Source organism: Oncorhynchus mykiss, chromosome 22, assembly GCF_057628025.1.
Source record: "Oncorhynchus mykiss isolate SJ-2025 chromosome 22, ASM5762802v1, whole genome shotgun sequence".
NCBI classification, from domain to species: Eukaryota; Metazoa; Chordata; class Actinopteri; order Salmoniformes; family Salmonidae; genus Oncorhynchus; species Oncorhynchus mykiss.
The window spans coordinates 46,105,851-46,123,773 of NC_143043.1; the positions used below are offsets into that span (position 1 = coordinate 46,105,851).

At 47.4% G+C, this 17,923-nt stretch overlaps 1 protein-coding gene across 3 annotated transcripts in view; it reads right to left on the reverse strand.

The window, feature by feature from the left end:
• Positions 1-17,923, reverse strand: part of LOC110501879 (ly6/PLAUR domain-containing protein 6B) — a 45,304-nt gene that overhangs the window by 9,498 nt on the left and 17,883 nt on the right. Inside the window, exon 2 of one of the 3 annotated variants that reach the window (XM_036959328.2) lies at positions 12,435-12,489. The exons of 1 other annotated variant lie outside the window; for it this stretch is intronic. The gene's annotated coding sequence lies outside the window, so the exon portion shown is untranslated. Of the gene's footprint in view, positions 1-764; positions 880-12,434; positions 12,490-17,923 lie in introns of those variants that run through there. One more of the 3 variants, XM_090216227.1, reaches the window with a different exon arrangement.

A 17,923-nucleotide genomic window follows, 5' to 3' on the forward strand; every position in this document is an offset into this window, starting at 1 on the left:
AAAATCAACAGTTTCAACCTAGACAGGTATGTAAGAGTGTTTTTAAAGGAGAAAAATAAACATGAACATATATTTATGGGTATTTCATTGTTATTTGTTTTTGTCTATATTGTTTCTTTTTTTTTTGGCATAAAGGCAGTGAAATGTTCCGATATTTACGTATAGTTGCATATTTTCCTAAGCTTGGGTCCCAGGAAAACACAGAATTTCTATTTTGGGTGCCAGGATGAAAAAGTTTAAGAACCCCTGGCATAGAGACACAGATTCAACTGCATTGACAAGTCTTAGGATTTTATTTTATTTTACAGCCAATTTTGTAACGATTATCTAATTAAAGTAGCATTGATTGCCCAACTAAGCACACAGACTGATTAGAGAAGTAGTACGTGTAATCCTTCCTTAAAAAAACAGTTCACTACGCCAGGCGGTGAAGACAGTTCACTACGCCAGGCGGTGAAGACAGTTCACTACGCCAGGCGGTGAAGACAGTTCACTACGCCAGGCGGTGAAGACAGTTCACTACGCCAGGCGGTGAAGACAGTTCACTACGCCGGGCGGTGAAGACAGTTCACTACGCCAGGCGGTGAAGACAGTTCACTACGCCAGGCGGTGAAGACAGTTCACTACGCCAGGCGGTGAAGACAGTTCACTACGCCAGGCGGTGAAGACAGTTCACTACGCCAGGCGGTGAAGACAGTTCACTATGCCAGGCGGTGAATATAGCCAAAATGACATGCTAATTAAAACATGAACAGTAGCCTTACCTTAGGTTCAAATTAAGTGAAACCTTATCCACGTGTATGTATCCACAGAGAAAAAGTAAAAGCCTTGTTTAACTGATCTTTCCAGTCAGGTTGAGTGTGACAAGATAGACTCCTGGTTTACTAGAAGCACTAGGAAGTCATTTAATTCCCTGCCACCCCCTCCTTAAATCAGAGTCCCAAGAGGTCAGCAACCCTCAACTTCCTGACACTGCATCAATGTGATTGGATGACAGGTTGGGGGAACTATGGGAACAGTCACTATCTATCAGGAGTGTGTCAGCTACTCTGCCTGCCAGCCCACCTCATTACCAATCACACCACACACACACACACACACACACACACACACACACACACACACACACACACACACACACACACACACACACACACACACACACACACACACACACACAGAGAGAGAGAGAGAGGGCAAACTTTTTTTTGAGTTTGTCCAACAAGCAGCTAAAGGCAGCCCATATAAAACATGTGCCTGGGAGAGAGATGAGTCATATCATGACAAGTCATTTTCTCATTCACAAAGCTAAGCCAGGTGGAATCATGGGAAGAGTTGACAGGTTAGTGCATCGATGTACCTGTTACTGAATCACAATCTCTAGTATTGAACAGATAAGTCTGTTGCGGCCTCCTGTGACCTATCAGTTCAGTACTGATGCTCTGTCTCCGAACATCTTAGCATACTGGTAAGTCATTCATCTGCTACACACTCTCCATTATGAAACACTTGAATGGAAACAGTATAATTGATGAGACCGTTTGTGCTCTTTGGAAATGACTAGGTTCTCTCTGGTTTCAGTACGAACTACAAAACATCACCTTCCTTGAACCCTATTCCCCTCCTCCTCTATTCCCTTATTCCTCTCCTCCTTTAGGAAATCAGCAGGTCTTTCCCCTGAAGGTCAACTGGGATCAGTGTAGGAGTCTAGTTCCCATGATAAGGAAGGAAAGGAGTCTGAAATGGGAACAATCCACTTCCAAGCGCGCTCTCTGCAGGGGTCCAGACATTTTTAAGAGGGGTTTTAATCACTTCCAGAGTTCTGAGTTCCGGAGAAGATCAGCTATTTTTGGAAAACACATTCCATTGGAGCGGTGCACCTGACTGGCTTGCTCAGTTAACCAACCAGCACCTGGCTCTGATAACACAGTACATGTGGGGAGAGAGGAGAACGCAGCACAGCAGCCTTTTATTCCCCCAGCTTTTATTTTAAGCCCCTCGGCTTTGCTTCACTGAGTCAGGTTGCAAATTGCCCCTGTGCATGCTAACTGCTAAGGATTTTTATTCTCCATGTGGGTTACCATGAGAAGCTCATATTGTATTTAAGGCAGTTGGCTTTCTGGTGAATTCCTCAGTATATGGCCACGGGCACACTAAAATCTTTGCAGTCTGTTGACTGTTGACCCAGGAGATATGCATGGAATAACTTTTTAATAAATGATTTAGTATTGATTTTTTTTTTAAATATCTGTGTCCATATTGTCCATGAGTTTCTAGTAGATAGACAATATGGTTCAAGAAAAAAAATGGCCTATTTAATGAAAAAAGCATTTAAATCAACAACAGCATTATTTTAAATTACCTCTGCAACTCGTCCAACTATTGACTTTTTTCACAACTGCCACCAAAACACTGACAAACAAATACATATTGACATAGTAGTATTTGATTTGATTTTGATTTAGTAAAAACGATAAAAGTGTGTAAAAAAAACAAGGATATTTAATGTGGAAGCCTTCATATTATACACCAAATGGTATTCACTAAGTTGATGGTTTATATTTAGGATAATGATTTCCAGCTTTGCCATTCTATTTTTTATTGTTTAATTATTGTATATATTTCACGTGATAAGGCCACACAGATGTCAAGAGATAATTACAGACACCTGTGATAATCTGAAGTACCCAAAACGGCCACTAGATGTCTTGTGATAGAGCACATAAAATCCCTTAAAGCTGCAATATGTCACTTTTTAGGCGACTCAACCAAATTCACATAGAAATGAGTGTTACAGATCTGTCATTCTCATTGAACGCAATGAGAAAGCAAGCGGTAAATCTGTTCTATGTGCGCTATTTCTATGCTTCTCGTTTTTTAAAGTTTAGTTTTTGCATACTTTAAATATGGTGCCTGGTTTACTTTAAATAGCTGCTCAGTTTACTTTAAACATTGTGCCTGGTTAACTTTAAATATGGTGCCTGGTTAACTTTAAATATGGTGCCTGGTTAACTTTAAATATGGTGCCTAGTTTACTTTAAATATGGTGCCTGGTTTGGTGCCTGGTTTACTTTAAATATGGTGCTGTCACGTTCTGACCATCGTTCGTGTGTGTTTTCCTTGTTTTAGTGTTGGTCAGGACGTGAACTGGGTGGGCATTCTATGTTGGATGTCTTGTTTGTCTATTTCTATGTCCGGCCTGATATGGTTCTCAATCAGAGGCAGGTGTTAGTCATTGTCTCTGATTGGGAACCATATTTAGGTAGCCTGGGTTTCACTGTGTGTTTGTGGGTGATTGTCCTTAGTGTTACTTTGCACCAGTTTAGGCTGTTTCGGTTTTCATTACGTTTATTATTTTGCACTGTTTGTATTTGGATTCATGTTGCTATAGTCACAATAAACATGGATCGCAATCTACACGCCGCATTTTGGTCCGACTCTCCTTCTCACCAAGAAAACCGTTACAGAATCACCCACCACAAAAGGACCAAGCAGCGTGTCAACAGGCAGGAGCAGCGCGAGGAGACGCGCAATAAGGATTTCTGGACATGGGAGGAAATCCTCGACGGGAGAGGACCCTGGGCTAAACCAGGGGAGTGTAGCCGCCCAAAGGAGCAGCCCAAAGAGGAGGTATGGACATGGGAGGACGAATTAGAAGGAAGAGGACCCTGGGCTCAGCCAGGAGAATATCGCCGCCCCAAAGAAGAACTGGAGGCGGCGAAAGCGGAGAGGCGCAGATATGAGGAGGCAGCACGACGTAGCGGATGGAAGCCTGAGAAGCAGCCCCAAAAATTTCTTGGGGGGGGGCTAACAGGGAGTATGGCTACGCCAGGTAGGAGACCTGGGCAGACTCCCTGTGCTTACCGGGGGGCTAGAGAGACCGGACAGGCACCGTGTTATGCAGTGGTGCGCACGGTGTCTCCAGTGCGGGTGCATAGCCCGGTGCGGTATATTCCAGCTCCACGTGTTGGCCGGGCTAGATTGAGCGTCGAGCCTAATGCCATGAAGCCGGCTCTACGCAGCTGGTCCCCAGTGCGTCTCCTTGGGCCGGCTTACATGGCACCAGCCTTGCGCTCGGTGTCTCCGGTTCGCCTGCATAGCCCAGTGCGGGCTATTCCACCTCGCCGCACTGGCAGGGCGACCGTGAGCATTCAACCAGGTAAGGTTGGGCAGGCTCGGTGCTCAAGAGCTCCAGTGCGCCTGCACGGTCCGGTTTTTCCAGTACCACCTCCACACCCCAGCCCTCCGGTAGCAGCTCCCCGCACCAGGCTTCCTGTGCGTGTCCTCGGCCCAGTACCACCAGTGCCAGCACCACGCATCAGGCCTACAGTGCGCCTCGCCTGTCCAGCGCTGTCGGAGCCCTCCTCCTCTCCAGCGCTGTTGGAGTCTCCCGCCTGTCTAGCGCTGTTAGAGCCTTCCTCCTCTACAGCGCTGCCGGAGTCTCCCGCCTGTTCAGAACTGCCAGTCTGCAAGGAGCTGCCAGTCTGCAAGGAGCTGCCAGTCTGCAAGGAGCTGCCAGTCTGCAAGGAGCTGCCAGTCTGCATAGAGCTGCCAGTCTGCATAGAGCTGCTAGTCTGCAAGGAGCCGCCAGAGCTGCCTGTCTGCAGGATGCCGCCAAAGCTGCCAGTCTGCAAGGAGCCGCCAGAGCTGCTAGTCTGCAAGGAGCTGCCAGTTAGCATGGAGCAGCCAGGGCCGCCAGTCAGCATGGAGCAGCCAGGGCCGCCAGTCAGCATGGAGCAGCCAGGGCCGCCAGTCAGCATGGAGCAGCCAGTCAGCATGGAGCAGCCAGAGCTGCCAGTCAGCATGGAGCAGCCTGTCAGCATGGAGCAGCCAGAGCTGCCAGTCAGCATGGAGCAGCCAGTCAGCATGGAGCAGCCAGAGCTGCCAGTCATCATGGAGCAGCCAGTCAGCATGGAGCAGCCAGATCTGCCAGTCGACCAGACTCTTCCAGATCTGCCAGTCGACCAGACTCTTCCAGATCTGCCAGTCGACCAGACTCTTCCAGATCTGCCAGTCGACCAGACTCTTCCAGATCTGCCAGTCGACCAGACTCTTCCAGATCTGCCAGTCGACCAGACTCTTCCAGATCTGCCAGTCGACCAGACTCTTCCAGATCTGCCAGTCGACCAGACTCTTCCAGATCTGCCAGTCGACCAGACTCTTCCAGATCTGCCAGTCGACCAGACTCTTCCAGATCTGCCAGTCGACCAGACTCTTCCAGATCTGCCAGTCGACCAGACTCTTCCAGATCTGCCAGTCGGCCAGACTCTTCCAGATCTGCCAGTCAGCCAGACTCTTCCAGATCTGCCAGTCAGCCAGGATCTGCCAGAACCGCCAGCCAGCCAGGATCTGCCGGATCTAACTACCTGCCTGAGCTTCCTCTCAGTGCTGTGCTACCCATCAGTCCCGAGCTACTTCTGTCCCGAGCTGCCCCTCTGTCTCGAGCTGACCCTCTGTCCCGAGCTGTCATTAAGAAGGGTCACCTATCTAGGGACGCTAAGGAGGTGGACTAAAACTGTTATGGAGTGGGGTCCACGTCCAGCGCCAGAGCCGCCACCGCGGACAGATGCCCACCCACACCCTCCCCCATAGGTTTAAGTTGTGCGTCCGGAGTCCGCACCTTGGAGGGGGGGTACTGTCACGTTCTGACCATCGTTCGTGTGTGTTTTCCTTGTTTTAGTGTTGGTCAGGACGTGAACTGGGTGGGCATTCTATGTTGGATGTCTTGTTTGTCTATTTCTATGTCCGGCCTGATATGGTTCTCAATCAGAGGCAGGTGTTAGTCATTGTCTCTGATTGGGAACCATATTTAGGTAGCCTGGGTTTCACTGTGTGTTTGTGGGTGATTGTCCTTAGTGTTACTTTGCACCAGTTTAGGCTGTTTCGGTTTTCATTACGTTTATTATTTTGCACTGTTTGTATTTGGATTCATGTTGCTATAGTCACAATAAACATGGATCGCAATCTACACGCCGCATTTTGGTCCGACTCTCCTTCTCACCAAGAAAACCGTTACAGGTGCCTTGTTTACTTTAAATAGCTGCTCAGTTTACTTTAAACATTGTGCCTGGTTAACTTTAAATATGATGCCTGGTTTACTTTAAATATGATGCCTGGTTTACTTTAAATATGATGCCTGGTTTACTTTAAATATGGTGCCTGGTTTACTTTAAATATGGTGCCTTGTTTACTTTAAATAGCTGCTCAGTTTACTTTAAACATTGTGCCTGGTTAACTTTAAATATGGTGCCTGGTTTGGTGCCTGGTTTACTTTAAATTTGGTGCCTGGTTTGCTTTAAATATGGTGCCTGGTTTGGTGCCTGGTTTACTTTAAATTTGGTGCCTGGTTTACTTTAAATTTGGTGCCTGGTTTGCTTTAAATATGGTGCCTGGTTTGGTGCCTGGTTTACTGTAAATATGGTGCTTGGTTTGGTGCCTGGTTTACTTTAAATATGGTGCCTGGTTTGGTGCCTGGTTTACTGTAAATATGGTGCCTGGTTTGGTGCCTGGTTTACTTTAAATTTGGCGCCTGGTTTACTTTAAATTTGGTGCCTGGTTTACTTTAAATATGGTGCCTGGTTTACTGTAAATATGGTGCTTGGTTTGGTGCCTGGTTTACTTTACATTTGGTGTCTGGTTTGGTGCCTGGTTTACTTTAAATTTGGTGCCTGGTTTACTTTAAATTTGGTGCCTGGTTTACTTTAAATTTGGTGCCTGGTTTACTTTAAATATGGTGCCTGGTTTACTTTAAATATGGTGCCTGGTTTGGTGCCTGGTTTACTTTAAATATGGTGCCTGGTTTGGTGCCTGGTTTACTTTAAATTTGGTGCCTGGTTTACTTTAAATTTGGTGCCTGGTTTACTTTAAATATGGTGCCTGGTTTGGTGCCTGGTTTACTTTAAATATGGTGCCTGGTTTACTTTAAATATGGTGCCTGGTTTACTTTTCAGTCATGTTGGCCTCCTTGGTTTGACACCAAGCAGACCAAGCAGAGGGGATAGTAGAGGGAGAGAGATATGTTCACACCCCTGCACAGATATGGAAGTGTACTGTATACCACTAGCAGAGGAGGCTGGTGGGAGGAGCTATAGGAAGACGGGCTCATTGTAATAGCTGGAATTGAATTGATGGTGAGGAGTCATGTTTGATACCGTTCCATTGACTCCTTTCCAGCCATTACAATGAGCCCGTCCTCTTGTACCTCCTCCCACCAGCCTCCGCTGACCACTACGCAGGAACACTTGGCAAGAAACTGATTCTTCAACTATAAACTGACAAAAAAAAAACAATAGATGTGGGTAACCGTCTCATAAGGCTGAATATAAAACACTGGAGGAGTCCAGCCCAGACCACACAGTGTTACACTTACGTAGCTGACTCACAGTGATACTATGGCAAACGTTAAAACAGAGATGATAAATACCTGGTATCATTCTGTGAGAAACTAAGAATGCAAACTAAACTGTCTAAACCTAAAAGTCATGGTGTGGTTTATCCTGAGGGCAACAGCATTTTCAATTTAGTTAAGACTTACTATAAACTAGGTGGTTCGAGCCCTGAATGCTGATTGTCTGACAGTCATGGTATATCAATCAGGACGTATACCACGGGTATGACAAACCATTCATATTTACTGCTCTAATGACGTTGGTAACCAATTTATAATAGCAATAAGGCACCTCGGGTGTTTGTGGGATATGGCCAATATACCAAGGCTAAGGGCTGTATCCAAGCCCTTAGCAATTGTATATTAGCCATATACCACACCTCCTCATGCCTTATTGCTTAAATAGACCAGTACGACTGGATTTTAATAAGATATGCAGATATTTTCACAATACACATGACTCAAGACTCAATTAAATAATACTGTTTTGACTTCTAAGAATGAAGAGTCCGCTTTGATTGATTTTGATGAAGAGAACCTCCCCTGACAGTTTTTTTCCCTTCTTGTCAAGACCGGATCTAGTTTCAGCCGTTTATTTAAGCCCGCTACGTTAGGTTAATAGTGTAATGACTGTTTATGGTGGCTGTCTCAATTAAAGAGAGGTTTGTGGAGCGGTAACTGTCTACTCAGACCAGCTACATCAAGGAAAAAACAAGTACAGAGACTGCTGAGACAAAAATCTTCAGGCAGCTTTACACTGAAATGTTTCAGCCATTTTCTGTATAGCGTTACACCCTACCAGTTTGGAAAGCCCTGGGCCAATCCAAATTACAGATTTACAGCTTTGTTTTTGTTAACCGTACAGAGGTAGAGAGACGGGGAGTCGCGTCATGACAGGGACTGTATGTAGGTGGACACACCAGTCACTAGTGTCAGCATGGCTTGACAGCCTGGCAATGCTCAGTGACGCCTCGAGGGTTGTGGGTTCCTCAATGGACACGGAATACAATGTGCGTCCCTATTTTTAGCTGCAGCTGATTGTGGGGGAGGAAAATGGGAGAAAGGCTTGAGTCATGGATTCAGAGGTGTTGTAGAACAGGATGTTGGTAACAAGCTGCTGATTCAGGGACAGTTCTGCCTTTTTTTGAACACAACCTATACAATAGCTATATTTTCTTATACACTTTTCGGTTGTGACCTTACCCACTGTCTGCCTTGTGACTAAAGACAACGGAATGGGGGGTGGTGGGGGGAGTTCTGGCTGCATCAGGTTTGCAGAAAGAGAGACAGCTTCCATTGGTACCTTCCTGACCTGGCACAAAAAAACATAAATCTCTATAGAGAGAAACCATCACCTCTACAGAGAGAAACCATCACCTCTACAGAGAGAAACCATCACCTCTATAGAGAGAAACCATCACCTCTACAGAGAGAAACCATCACGTCTACAGAGAGAAACCATCACCTCTACAGAGAGAAACCATCACCTCTACAGAGAGAAACCATCACGTCTATAGAGAGAAACCATCACCTCTACAGAGAGAAACCATCACCTCTACAGAGAGAAACCATCACCTCTACAGAGAGAAACCATCACCTCTACAGAGAGAAACCATCACCTCTACAGAGAGAAACCATCACCTCTATAGAGAGAAACCATCACCTCTACAGAGAGAAACCATCACCTCTACAGAGAGAAACCATCACCTCTACAGAGAGAAACCATCACCTCTATAGAGAGAAACCATCACCTCTACAGAGAGAAACCATCACCTCTACAGAGAGAAACCATCACCTCTACAGAGAGAAACCATCACCTCTACAGAGAGAAACCATCACGTCTATAGAGAGAAACCATCACCTCTACAGAGAGAAACCATCACGTCTATAGAGAGAAACCATCACCTCTACAGAGAGAAACCATCACCGCTACAGAGAGAAATCATCACGTCTATAGAGAGAAACCATCACCTCTACAGAGAGAAACCATCACCTCTACAGAGAGAAACCATCACGTCTATAGAGAGAAACCATCACCTCTACAGAGAGAAATCATCAAGTCTATAGAGAGAAACCATCACCTCTACAGAGAGAAACCATCACCTCTACAGAGAGAAACCATCACCTCTACAGAGAGAAACCATCACCTCTACAAAGATAAACCATCACCTCTACAGAGAGAAACCATCACCTCTACAGAGAGAAACCATCACGTCTACAGAGAGAAACCATCATGTCTACAGAGTGAAACCATCACGTCTACAGAGAGAAACCATCACGTCTACAGAGAGAAACCATCACGTCTACAGAGAGAAACCATCACGTCTATAGAGAGAAACCATCACGTCTACAGAGAGAAACCATCACGTCTACAGAGAGAAACCATCACGTCTACAGAGAGAAACCATCACCTCTACAGAGAGAAACCATCACGTCTACAGAGAGAAACCATCACCTCTATAGAGAGAAACCATCACCTCTATAGAGAGAAACCATCACGTCTACAGAGAGAAACCATCACGTCTACAGAGAGAAACCATCACGTCTACAGAGTGAAACTATCACGTCTACAGAGTGAAACTATCACGTCTACAGACAGAGAGAAACCATCACGTCTACAGAGAGAAACCATCACGTCTATAGGAGAAACCATCACGTCTACAGAGAGAAACCATCACGTCTACAGAGAGAAACCATCACGTCTACAGAGAGAAACCATCACGTCTATAGGAGAAACCATCACGTCTACAGAGAGAAATTATCACGTCTATTGGAGAAACCATCACGTCTACAGAGAGAAACCATCACCTCTACAGAGAGAAACCATCACCTCTACAGAGAGAAACCATCACCTCTATAGAGAGAAACCATCACCTCTACAGAGAGAAACCATCACCTCTACAGAGAGAAACCATCACCTCTACAGAGAGAAACCATCACCTCTACAGAGAGAAACCATCACCTCTACAGAGAGAAACCATCACCTCTATAGAGAGAAACCATCACCTCTACAGAGAGAAACCATCACCTCTACAGAGAGAAACCATCACCTCTACAGAGAGAAACCATCACCTCTACAGAGAGAAACCATCACGTCTATAGAGAGAAACCATCACCTCTACAGAGAGAAACCATCACGTCTATAGAGAGAAACCATCACCTCTACAGAGAGAAACCATCACCTCTACAGAGAGAAATCATCACGTCTATAGAGAGAAACCATCACCTCTACAGAGAGAAACCATCACCTCTACAGAGAGAAACCATCACGTCTAGAGAGAGAAACTATCACCTCTACAGAGAGAAATCATCAAGTCTATAGAGAGAAACCATCACCTCTACAGAGAGAAACCATCACCTCTACAGAGAGAAACCATCACCTCTACAGAGAGAAACCATCACCTCTACAAAGATAAACCATCACCTCTACAGAGAGAAACCATCACCTCTACAGAGAGAAACCATCACCTCTACAGAGAGAAACCATCACCTCTACAGAGAGAAACCATCATCTCTACAGAGAGAAACCATCACGTCTACAGAGAGAAACCATCACGCCTACAGAGTGAAACCATCACGTCTACAGAGAGAAACCATCACGTCTACAGAGAGAAACCATCACGTCTACAGAGAGAAACCATCACGTCTATAGAGAGAAACCATCACGTCTACAGAGAGAAACCATCACGTCTACAGAGAGAAACCATCACGTCTACAGAGAGAAACCATTACCTCTACAGAGAGAAACCATCACGTCTACAGAGAGAAACCATCACCTCTATAGAGAGAAACCATCACCTCTATAGAGAGAAACCATCACGTCTACAGAGAGAAACCATCACGTCTACAGAGAGAAACCATCACGTCTACAGAGAGAAACCATCACGTCTACAGAGTGAAACTATCACGTCTACAGAGTGAAACCATCACGTCTACAGAGTGAAACCATCACGTCTACAGAGTGAAACCATCACGTCTACAGAGAGAAACCATCACGTCTACAGAGAGAAACCATCACGTCTACAGAGAGAAACCATCACGTCTATAGGAGAAACCATCACGTCTACAGAGAGAAATTATCACGTCTTTTGGAGAAACCATCACGTCTACAGAGAGAAACCTTCACGTCTACAGAGAGAAAACATCACGTCTACAGAGAGAAACCATCACGTCTACAGAGAGAAAACATCACGTCTACAGAGAGAAACCATCACGTCTACAGAGAGAAACCATCACGTCTACAGAGAGAAACCATCACGTCTACAGAGTGAAACCATCACGTCTACAGAGTGAAACCATCACATCTACAGAGAGAAACCATCACATCTACAGAGAGAAACCATCACGTCTACAGAGAGAAACCATCACGTCTACAGAGAGAAACCATCACGTCTATAGGAGAAACCATCACGTCTACAGAGAGAAATTATCACGTCTATTGGAGAAACCATCACGTCTACAGAGAGAAACCTTCACGTCTACAGAGAGAAACCATCACGTCAATAGAGAGAAACCATCACGTCTAGAGAGAGAAACCATCACGTCTAGAGAGAGAAACCATCACGTCTAGAGAGAGAAACCATCACGTCTAGAGAGAGAAACCATCATGTCTGAAACCATCACGTCTAGAGAGAGAAACCATCACGTCTAGCGAGAGAAACCATCACGTCTAGAGAGAGAAACCATTGCTGAGAGGTGCTGCCGACAAGAATGTGTTGGCTTTTAGAATCCCCTATTAGGAAGTGGAGAGAGGGGCTCGGGTTACCATGTGTGTGTGTATGTATCTGTGTGTGTGTGTGTGTGTACGGAGAGCAGCAGACTCGTTGAGCCTGTCGCAAAGACGCAAAGAGATGCACATTTTCCCTCCCTGTATCATTTCCCTGGAAGGCATTCCAATAATGCCAATAGTTATACAAGTTGACCTATAGGATACAATCACAAACAAATAAAAACATGTTGCAGAATGCCCAGAAGGACAACAGAGATGAGACGCAGAGTGAGGAACATTAACGTAAGGAGCATGCCAACCTAGAAATAACAGAATTACCTGAGATATCCTGATACAATCTTCAGTCAGAGTGTTTCTCTCAGGCTTCAGTCTTCTTTTACATAAAAAAAAGAGGAGAGGTGGTGAGAAAAATATCCCCAGTCTTCTCCCGACACCGTCTGCTCTAAACAAGTTCCTGTCTCTGTTCTCGTCTTCTCCCGACACTGACGCTTCACTGTGGATCATCCTCCATTACAGGAAGTGACTGAGGGTCAGGTCACTGCTCTTTCACAAACCCCTCAGGCCTACTAAGCGCCTATAAAACCCAATGGTCCTTTACTTCAGCCTTTACTGCTCTTTTGTGTGTGGGTCATTCTCCCTCTTGTTTGACAATACCAGGCGGTCAGAGCACAGGCAGGCACAGGGGTTGTAAAGCACTCAGGCTCTGTAGATAACCCTCTGATCAACACCAGGGTCTTAGTGATGGCCATTGTGAGCTACAGGGCCAGAGGTCTCACCTGCTGTGGATGGCCTAGCAAGTCTAGACTAGAGGTTGACCTCCCTTCGGTAGGCCTATAGCCTGGGCTGAACGCTTTTAATAATGACTATTTGAGGAACAACTTGCAGAGGGATTGTCTACATTTTAAAGCAAGTCAGGAAATTGCATTAAAAATACCTTAGCATTATGGAAATCACTGTAGATGCTGTACTAACAGAACACGTGTATTTTCTTCATTTGCTATGTGCTCTCTAAAGTTTGGCCATCAGTCGGCAATATGCAGGTTAAACTATGTTGGTTCACATGACTGGGCTCCCGAGCGGCGCAGCGGTCTAAGGCACTGCATCTCAGTGCTAGAGCTGTCACTACAGACCCTGGTTTGATTCCGGGCTGTGTCACGACGTGATCGGGAATCCCATAGGATGGTGCACAATTGTGTTAGGGTTTGGCCGGGGGTAGGCCGTCATTGTAAATAACAATTTGTTCTCAACGGACTTGCCTAGTTTAATAAAGGTTAAAAAAATAACTGGTCTCATTTAGGGAATATCCTGAAGACAGAGGATTACTGTAAACAAAGCCAGTAAAGTGTGAAAAAGGGACTTAAGAGAATAGCTAGGAGTAAAGCAATCCTCTAGCTTCAAAGGCTGCTCAGAAATCTATGGTATGTCTGTGGTCGGTCAGTCAAAAACACTGTTGGGAAGAATGTGAACTTTCATCTTTCTTTTTTAAAAACTTTGTCTCTCTAAAATCAGATTATGTCAGTCAAGATCTCATCTATAGTTCTCTCTGAAGGCTTTGAAATGCTAATAAAACAAACACAGAGCCTAAACTAATCCAGGTGGATGGAGTTTACTGTGTTTTTACTGCCTGGTAATGGCAATATAAAAGCTACCCTAAGTGTTCTGCGCAAGATTCTTTCCAACACAACTTTAACACAACCATCCGATTAGAGTCAACCATTAGCTGTCACGCCCTGACCATAGTTTACTTTGTATTTTCTATGTTTTGATTGGTCAGGGTGTGATCTGAGTGGGTATTCTATGTTTCATGTCTTGTTTGTCTATTTCTATGTTCAGCCTGATATGGTTCTCAGTCAGAGGCAGGTGTTCGTCATTGTCTCTGATTGGGAACCATATTTAGGTAGCCTGGGTTTCACTGTGTGTTTGTGGGTGATTGTTCCTGTCTATGTGTTTTTCACCAGATAGGCTGTTTTAGGTTTTCGTTACGTTCATCACGTTCTTTATTTTGTGGTGTTTGCATTGATTCGTGTTTTACGTTTGTTCATTAAAACATGGATCGCAATCTACACGCTGCATTTTGGTCCGACTCTCCTTCTCACGAAGAAAACCGTTACAGAATCACCCACCACCAACGGACCAAGCGGCGTGTCAACAGGCAGCAGCAAAAAGAGGAGTTACGTTGTAAGGATTTCTGGACATGGGAGGAAATCCTCGACGGGAGAGGACCCTGGGCTAAACCAGGGGAGTATAGCCGCACCAAGGTGCAGCCGAAGAAGGAACAGAGGCAGCAGGAGCAGCAGCAGCCGCAGTGGGAGAGAGCGTCATGGGAGTATGAATTAGATAATGGTGGACCATGGGCTCAACCGGGAGAATATCGCCGTCCCAAGGAAGAACTGGAGGCGGCGAAAGCTGAGAGGTGCAAATATGAGGAAGTAGCACGACGGAGCGGATGGAAGCCCGAGAGTAAGCCTCAAAAATTTCTTGGGGGGGGGGGGCTAACAGGGAGTATGGCTACGCCAGGTCGCAGACCTGAGCCAACTCCCCCTGTTTATCGTGAGGAGCCAAGGAGGAGACCAGAACCGGTGTTGGAGGTAAGCGAAGCAGAGACTGTGAAGGAGTTAATGGGGAAATTGGAGGAGATTGAAATGAGGGAGTTGCTGTGTTGGTGCTTTAAATATGATATTCGCCCGAAGGAGCGTGTCGGGGATTTATTGGCACCTGGGTCAGTGCTCTCTACTCGTCCTGAGGTGCGTGCTAGTCAGCTGGTGAAGACAGTGCCAGTCTCACGCACCAGGCCTCCTGTGTACCTCCCTAGCCTTGCATGTCCTGTGCCAACACCGCTCTCAAGATCTCCAGTACGCCTTCACGGTCTAACCCATCCTGTGCCACCTCCACACCCCAGCCCTCCGGTAGCAGCTCCCCGCACTAGGCTTCCTGTGCGTGTCCTCGGCCCAGTACCACCAGTGCCAGCACCACGCATCAGGCCTACAGTGCGCCTCGCCTGTTTAGCGCTGTCGGAGCCTTCCTCCTCTCCAGCGCTGTCGGAGCCTTCCTCCTCTCCAGCGCTGTCGGAGTCTCTCACCTGTTCAGCGCTGCCAGAGCCTTCCTCCTCTTCAGCGCTGTTGGAGTCTCCCGCCTGTTTAGCGCTGTCAGAGCTTTCCGCCTCTACAGCGTTGCCGGAGTCTCCCGCCTGTTCGGAGCTGCCAGTCTGCATGGAGCTGCCAGTCTGCATGGAGCTGCAAGTTTGTATAGAGCTGCCAGTCAGCAAGGAGCTGCCAGTATGCATAGAGCTGCCAGTCTGCAAGGAGCTGCCAGTCTGCAAGGAGCCGCCAGAGCTGCCAGTCTGCAGGATGCTGCCAGTCTGCAAGGAGCCGCCAGAGCTGCCAGTTTGTAAGGAGCCGCCGGAGCTGCCAGTTTGTAAGGAGCAGCCAGGGCCGCCAGTTAGCAGGGAGCAGCCAGGGCCGCCAGTTAGCAGGGAGCAGCCAGGGCCGCCAGTCAGCATGGAGCAGCCAGGGCCGCCAGTCAGCATGGAGCAGCCAGAGCAGCCAGGGCCGCCAGTCAGCATGGAGCAGCCAGAGCAGCCAGAGCTGTCAGTCAGCATGGAGCAGCCAGAGCAGCCAGGGCCGCCAGTCAGCATGGAGCAGCCAGAGCTGCCAGTCAGCATGGAGCAGCCAGAGCAGTCTGCCAGCATGGAGCAGCCAGAGCTGTCAGTCAGCATGGAGCAGCCAGAGCAGCCAGTCTGTGTCGACCAGTCTCTTCCAGATCTGCCCGTCGTCCAGACTCTTCCAGATCTGCCCGTCGTCCAGACTCTTCCAGATCTGCCAGTCGTCCAGACTCTTCCAGATCTGCCAGTCGTCCAGACTCTTCCAGATCTGCCAGTCGTCCAGACTCTTCCAGATCTGCCAGTCGTCCAGACTCTTCCAGATCTGCCAGTCGACCAGACTCTTCCAGATCTGCCCGTCGTCCAGACTCTTCCAGATCTGCCCGTCGTCCAGACTCTTCCAGATCTGCCCGTCGACCAGACTCTTCCAGATCTGCCCGTCGACCAGACTCTTCCAGATCTGCCCGTCGACCAGACTCTTCCAGATCTGCCAGTCGACCAGACTCTTCCAGATCTGCCAGTCGACCAGACTCTTCCAGATCTGCCCGTCGTCCAGACTCTTCCAGATCTGCCCGTCGTCCAGACTCTTCCAGATCTGCCAGTCGTCCAGACTCTTCCAGATCTGCCAGTCGTCCAGACTCTTCCAGATCTGCCAGTCGACCAGACTCTTCCAGATCTGCCAGTCGACCAGACTCTTCCAGATCTGCCAGTCGACCAGACTCTTCCAGATCTGCCAGTCGACCAGACTCTTCCAGATCTGCCAGTCGACCAGACTCTTCCAGATCTGCCAGTCGACCAGACTCTTCCAGATCTGCCAGTCGACCAGACTCTTCCAGATCTGCCAGTCGACCAGACTCTTCCAGATCTGCCAGTCGACCAGACTCTTCCAGATCTGCCAGTCGACCAGACTCTTCCAGATCTGCCAGTCGACCAGACTCTTCCAGATCTGCCAGTCGTCCAGACTCTCTCAGATCTGCCAGTCGTCCAGACTCTCTCAGATCCGCCAGTCGTCCAGACTCTCCCAGATCCGCCAGTCGACCAGATTCTCCCAGATCCGCCAGTCGACCAGATTCTCCCAGATCCGCCAGTCGACCAGATTCTCCCAGATCCGCCAGTCGACCAGATTCTCCCAGATCCGCCAGTCGACCAGATTCTCCCAGATCCGCCAGTCGACCAGATCCGCCAGTCGACCAGATTCTCCCAGATCCGCCAGTCGACCAGATTCTCCCAGATCCGCCAGTCGACCAGATTCTCCCAGATCCGCCAGTCGACCAGATTCTTCCAGATCTGCTAGTCGACCAGGATCTGCTGAAACCGCCAGCCAGCCAGGTTCTGGTAGTTTCTACTACCTGCCTGGGCTTCCTCTCAGTGCTGAGCTTCTTCTCAGTGCTGAGCTTCCTCTCAGTGCTGAGCTACCCATCTGTCCCGAGTTACCTCTGTCCCGAGCTGTCCCTCTGTCCCATGTTATCATTGTGGTGGGTAACCTATTTAGGGACGTTTAGGAGGGGGATTAAAACTGTCATGGAGTGGGGTCCACGTCCAGCGCCAGAGCCGCCACCGCGGACAGATGCCCACCCAGACCCTCCCCTATAGGTTCAGGTTTTGCGGCCGGAGTCCGCACCTTGGGGGGGGGGGTACTGTCACGCCCTGACCATAGTTTACTTTGTATTTTCTATGTTTTGATTGGTCAGGGTGTGATCTGAGTGGGTATTCTATGTTTCATGTCTTGTTTGTCTATTTCTATGTTCAGCCTGATATGGTTCTCAGTCAGAGGCAGGTGTTCGTCATTGTCTCTGATTGGGAACCATATTTAGGTAGCCTGGGTTTCACTGTGTGTTTGTGGGTGATTGTTCCTGTCTATGTGTTTTTCACCAGATAGGCTGTTTTAGGTTTTCGTTACGTTCATCACGTTCTTTATTTTGTGGTGTTTGCATTGATTCGTGTTTTACGTTTGTTCATTAAAACATGGATCGCAATCTACACGCTGCATTTTGGTCCGACTCTCCTTCGTATGAAGACGAAACTCGTTACATTAGCTAGGAGTTACAGTATTTATTTAGCCATTTTACAGCATGATGTTCATCAATTTCTCAACTTTGCCTTTGACTATGAAGGCTGATACTAAAACTGTGTGTTATATACATCGCATGTTATATTTAAGCAATAAGGTACGAGGGGGTGTGGAATATGGCCAATATACCATGGTTAA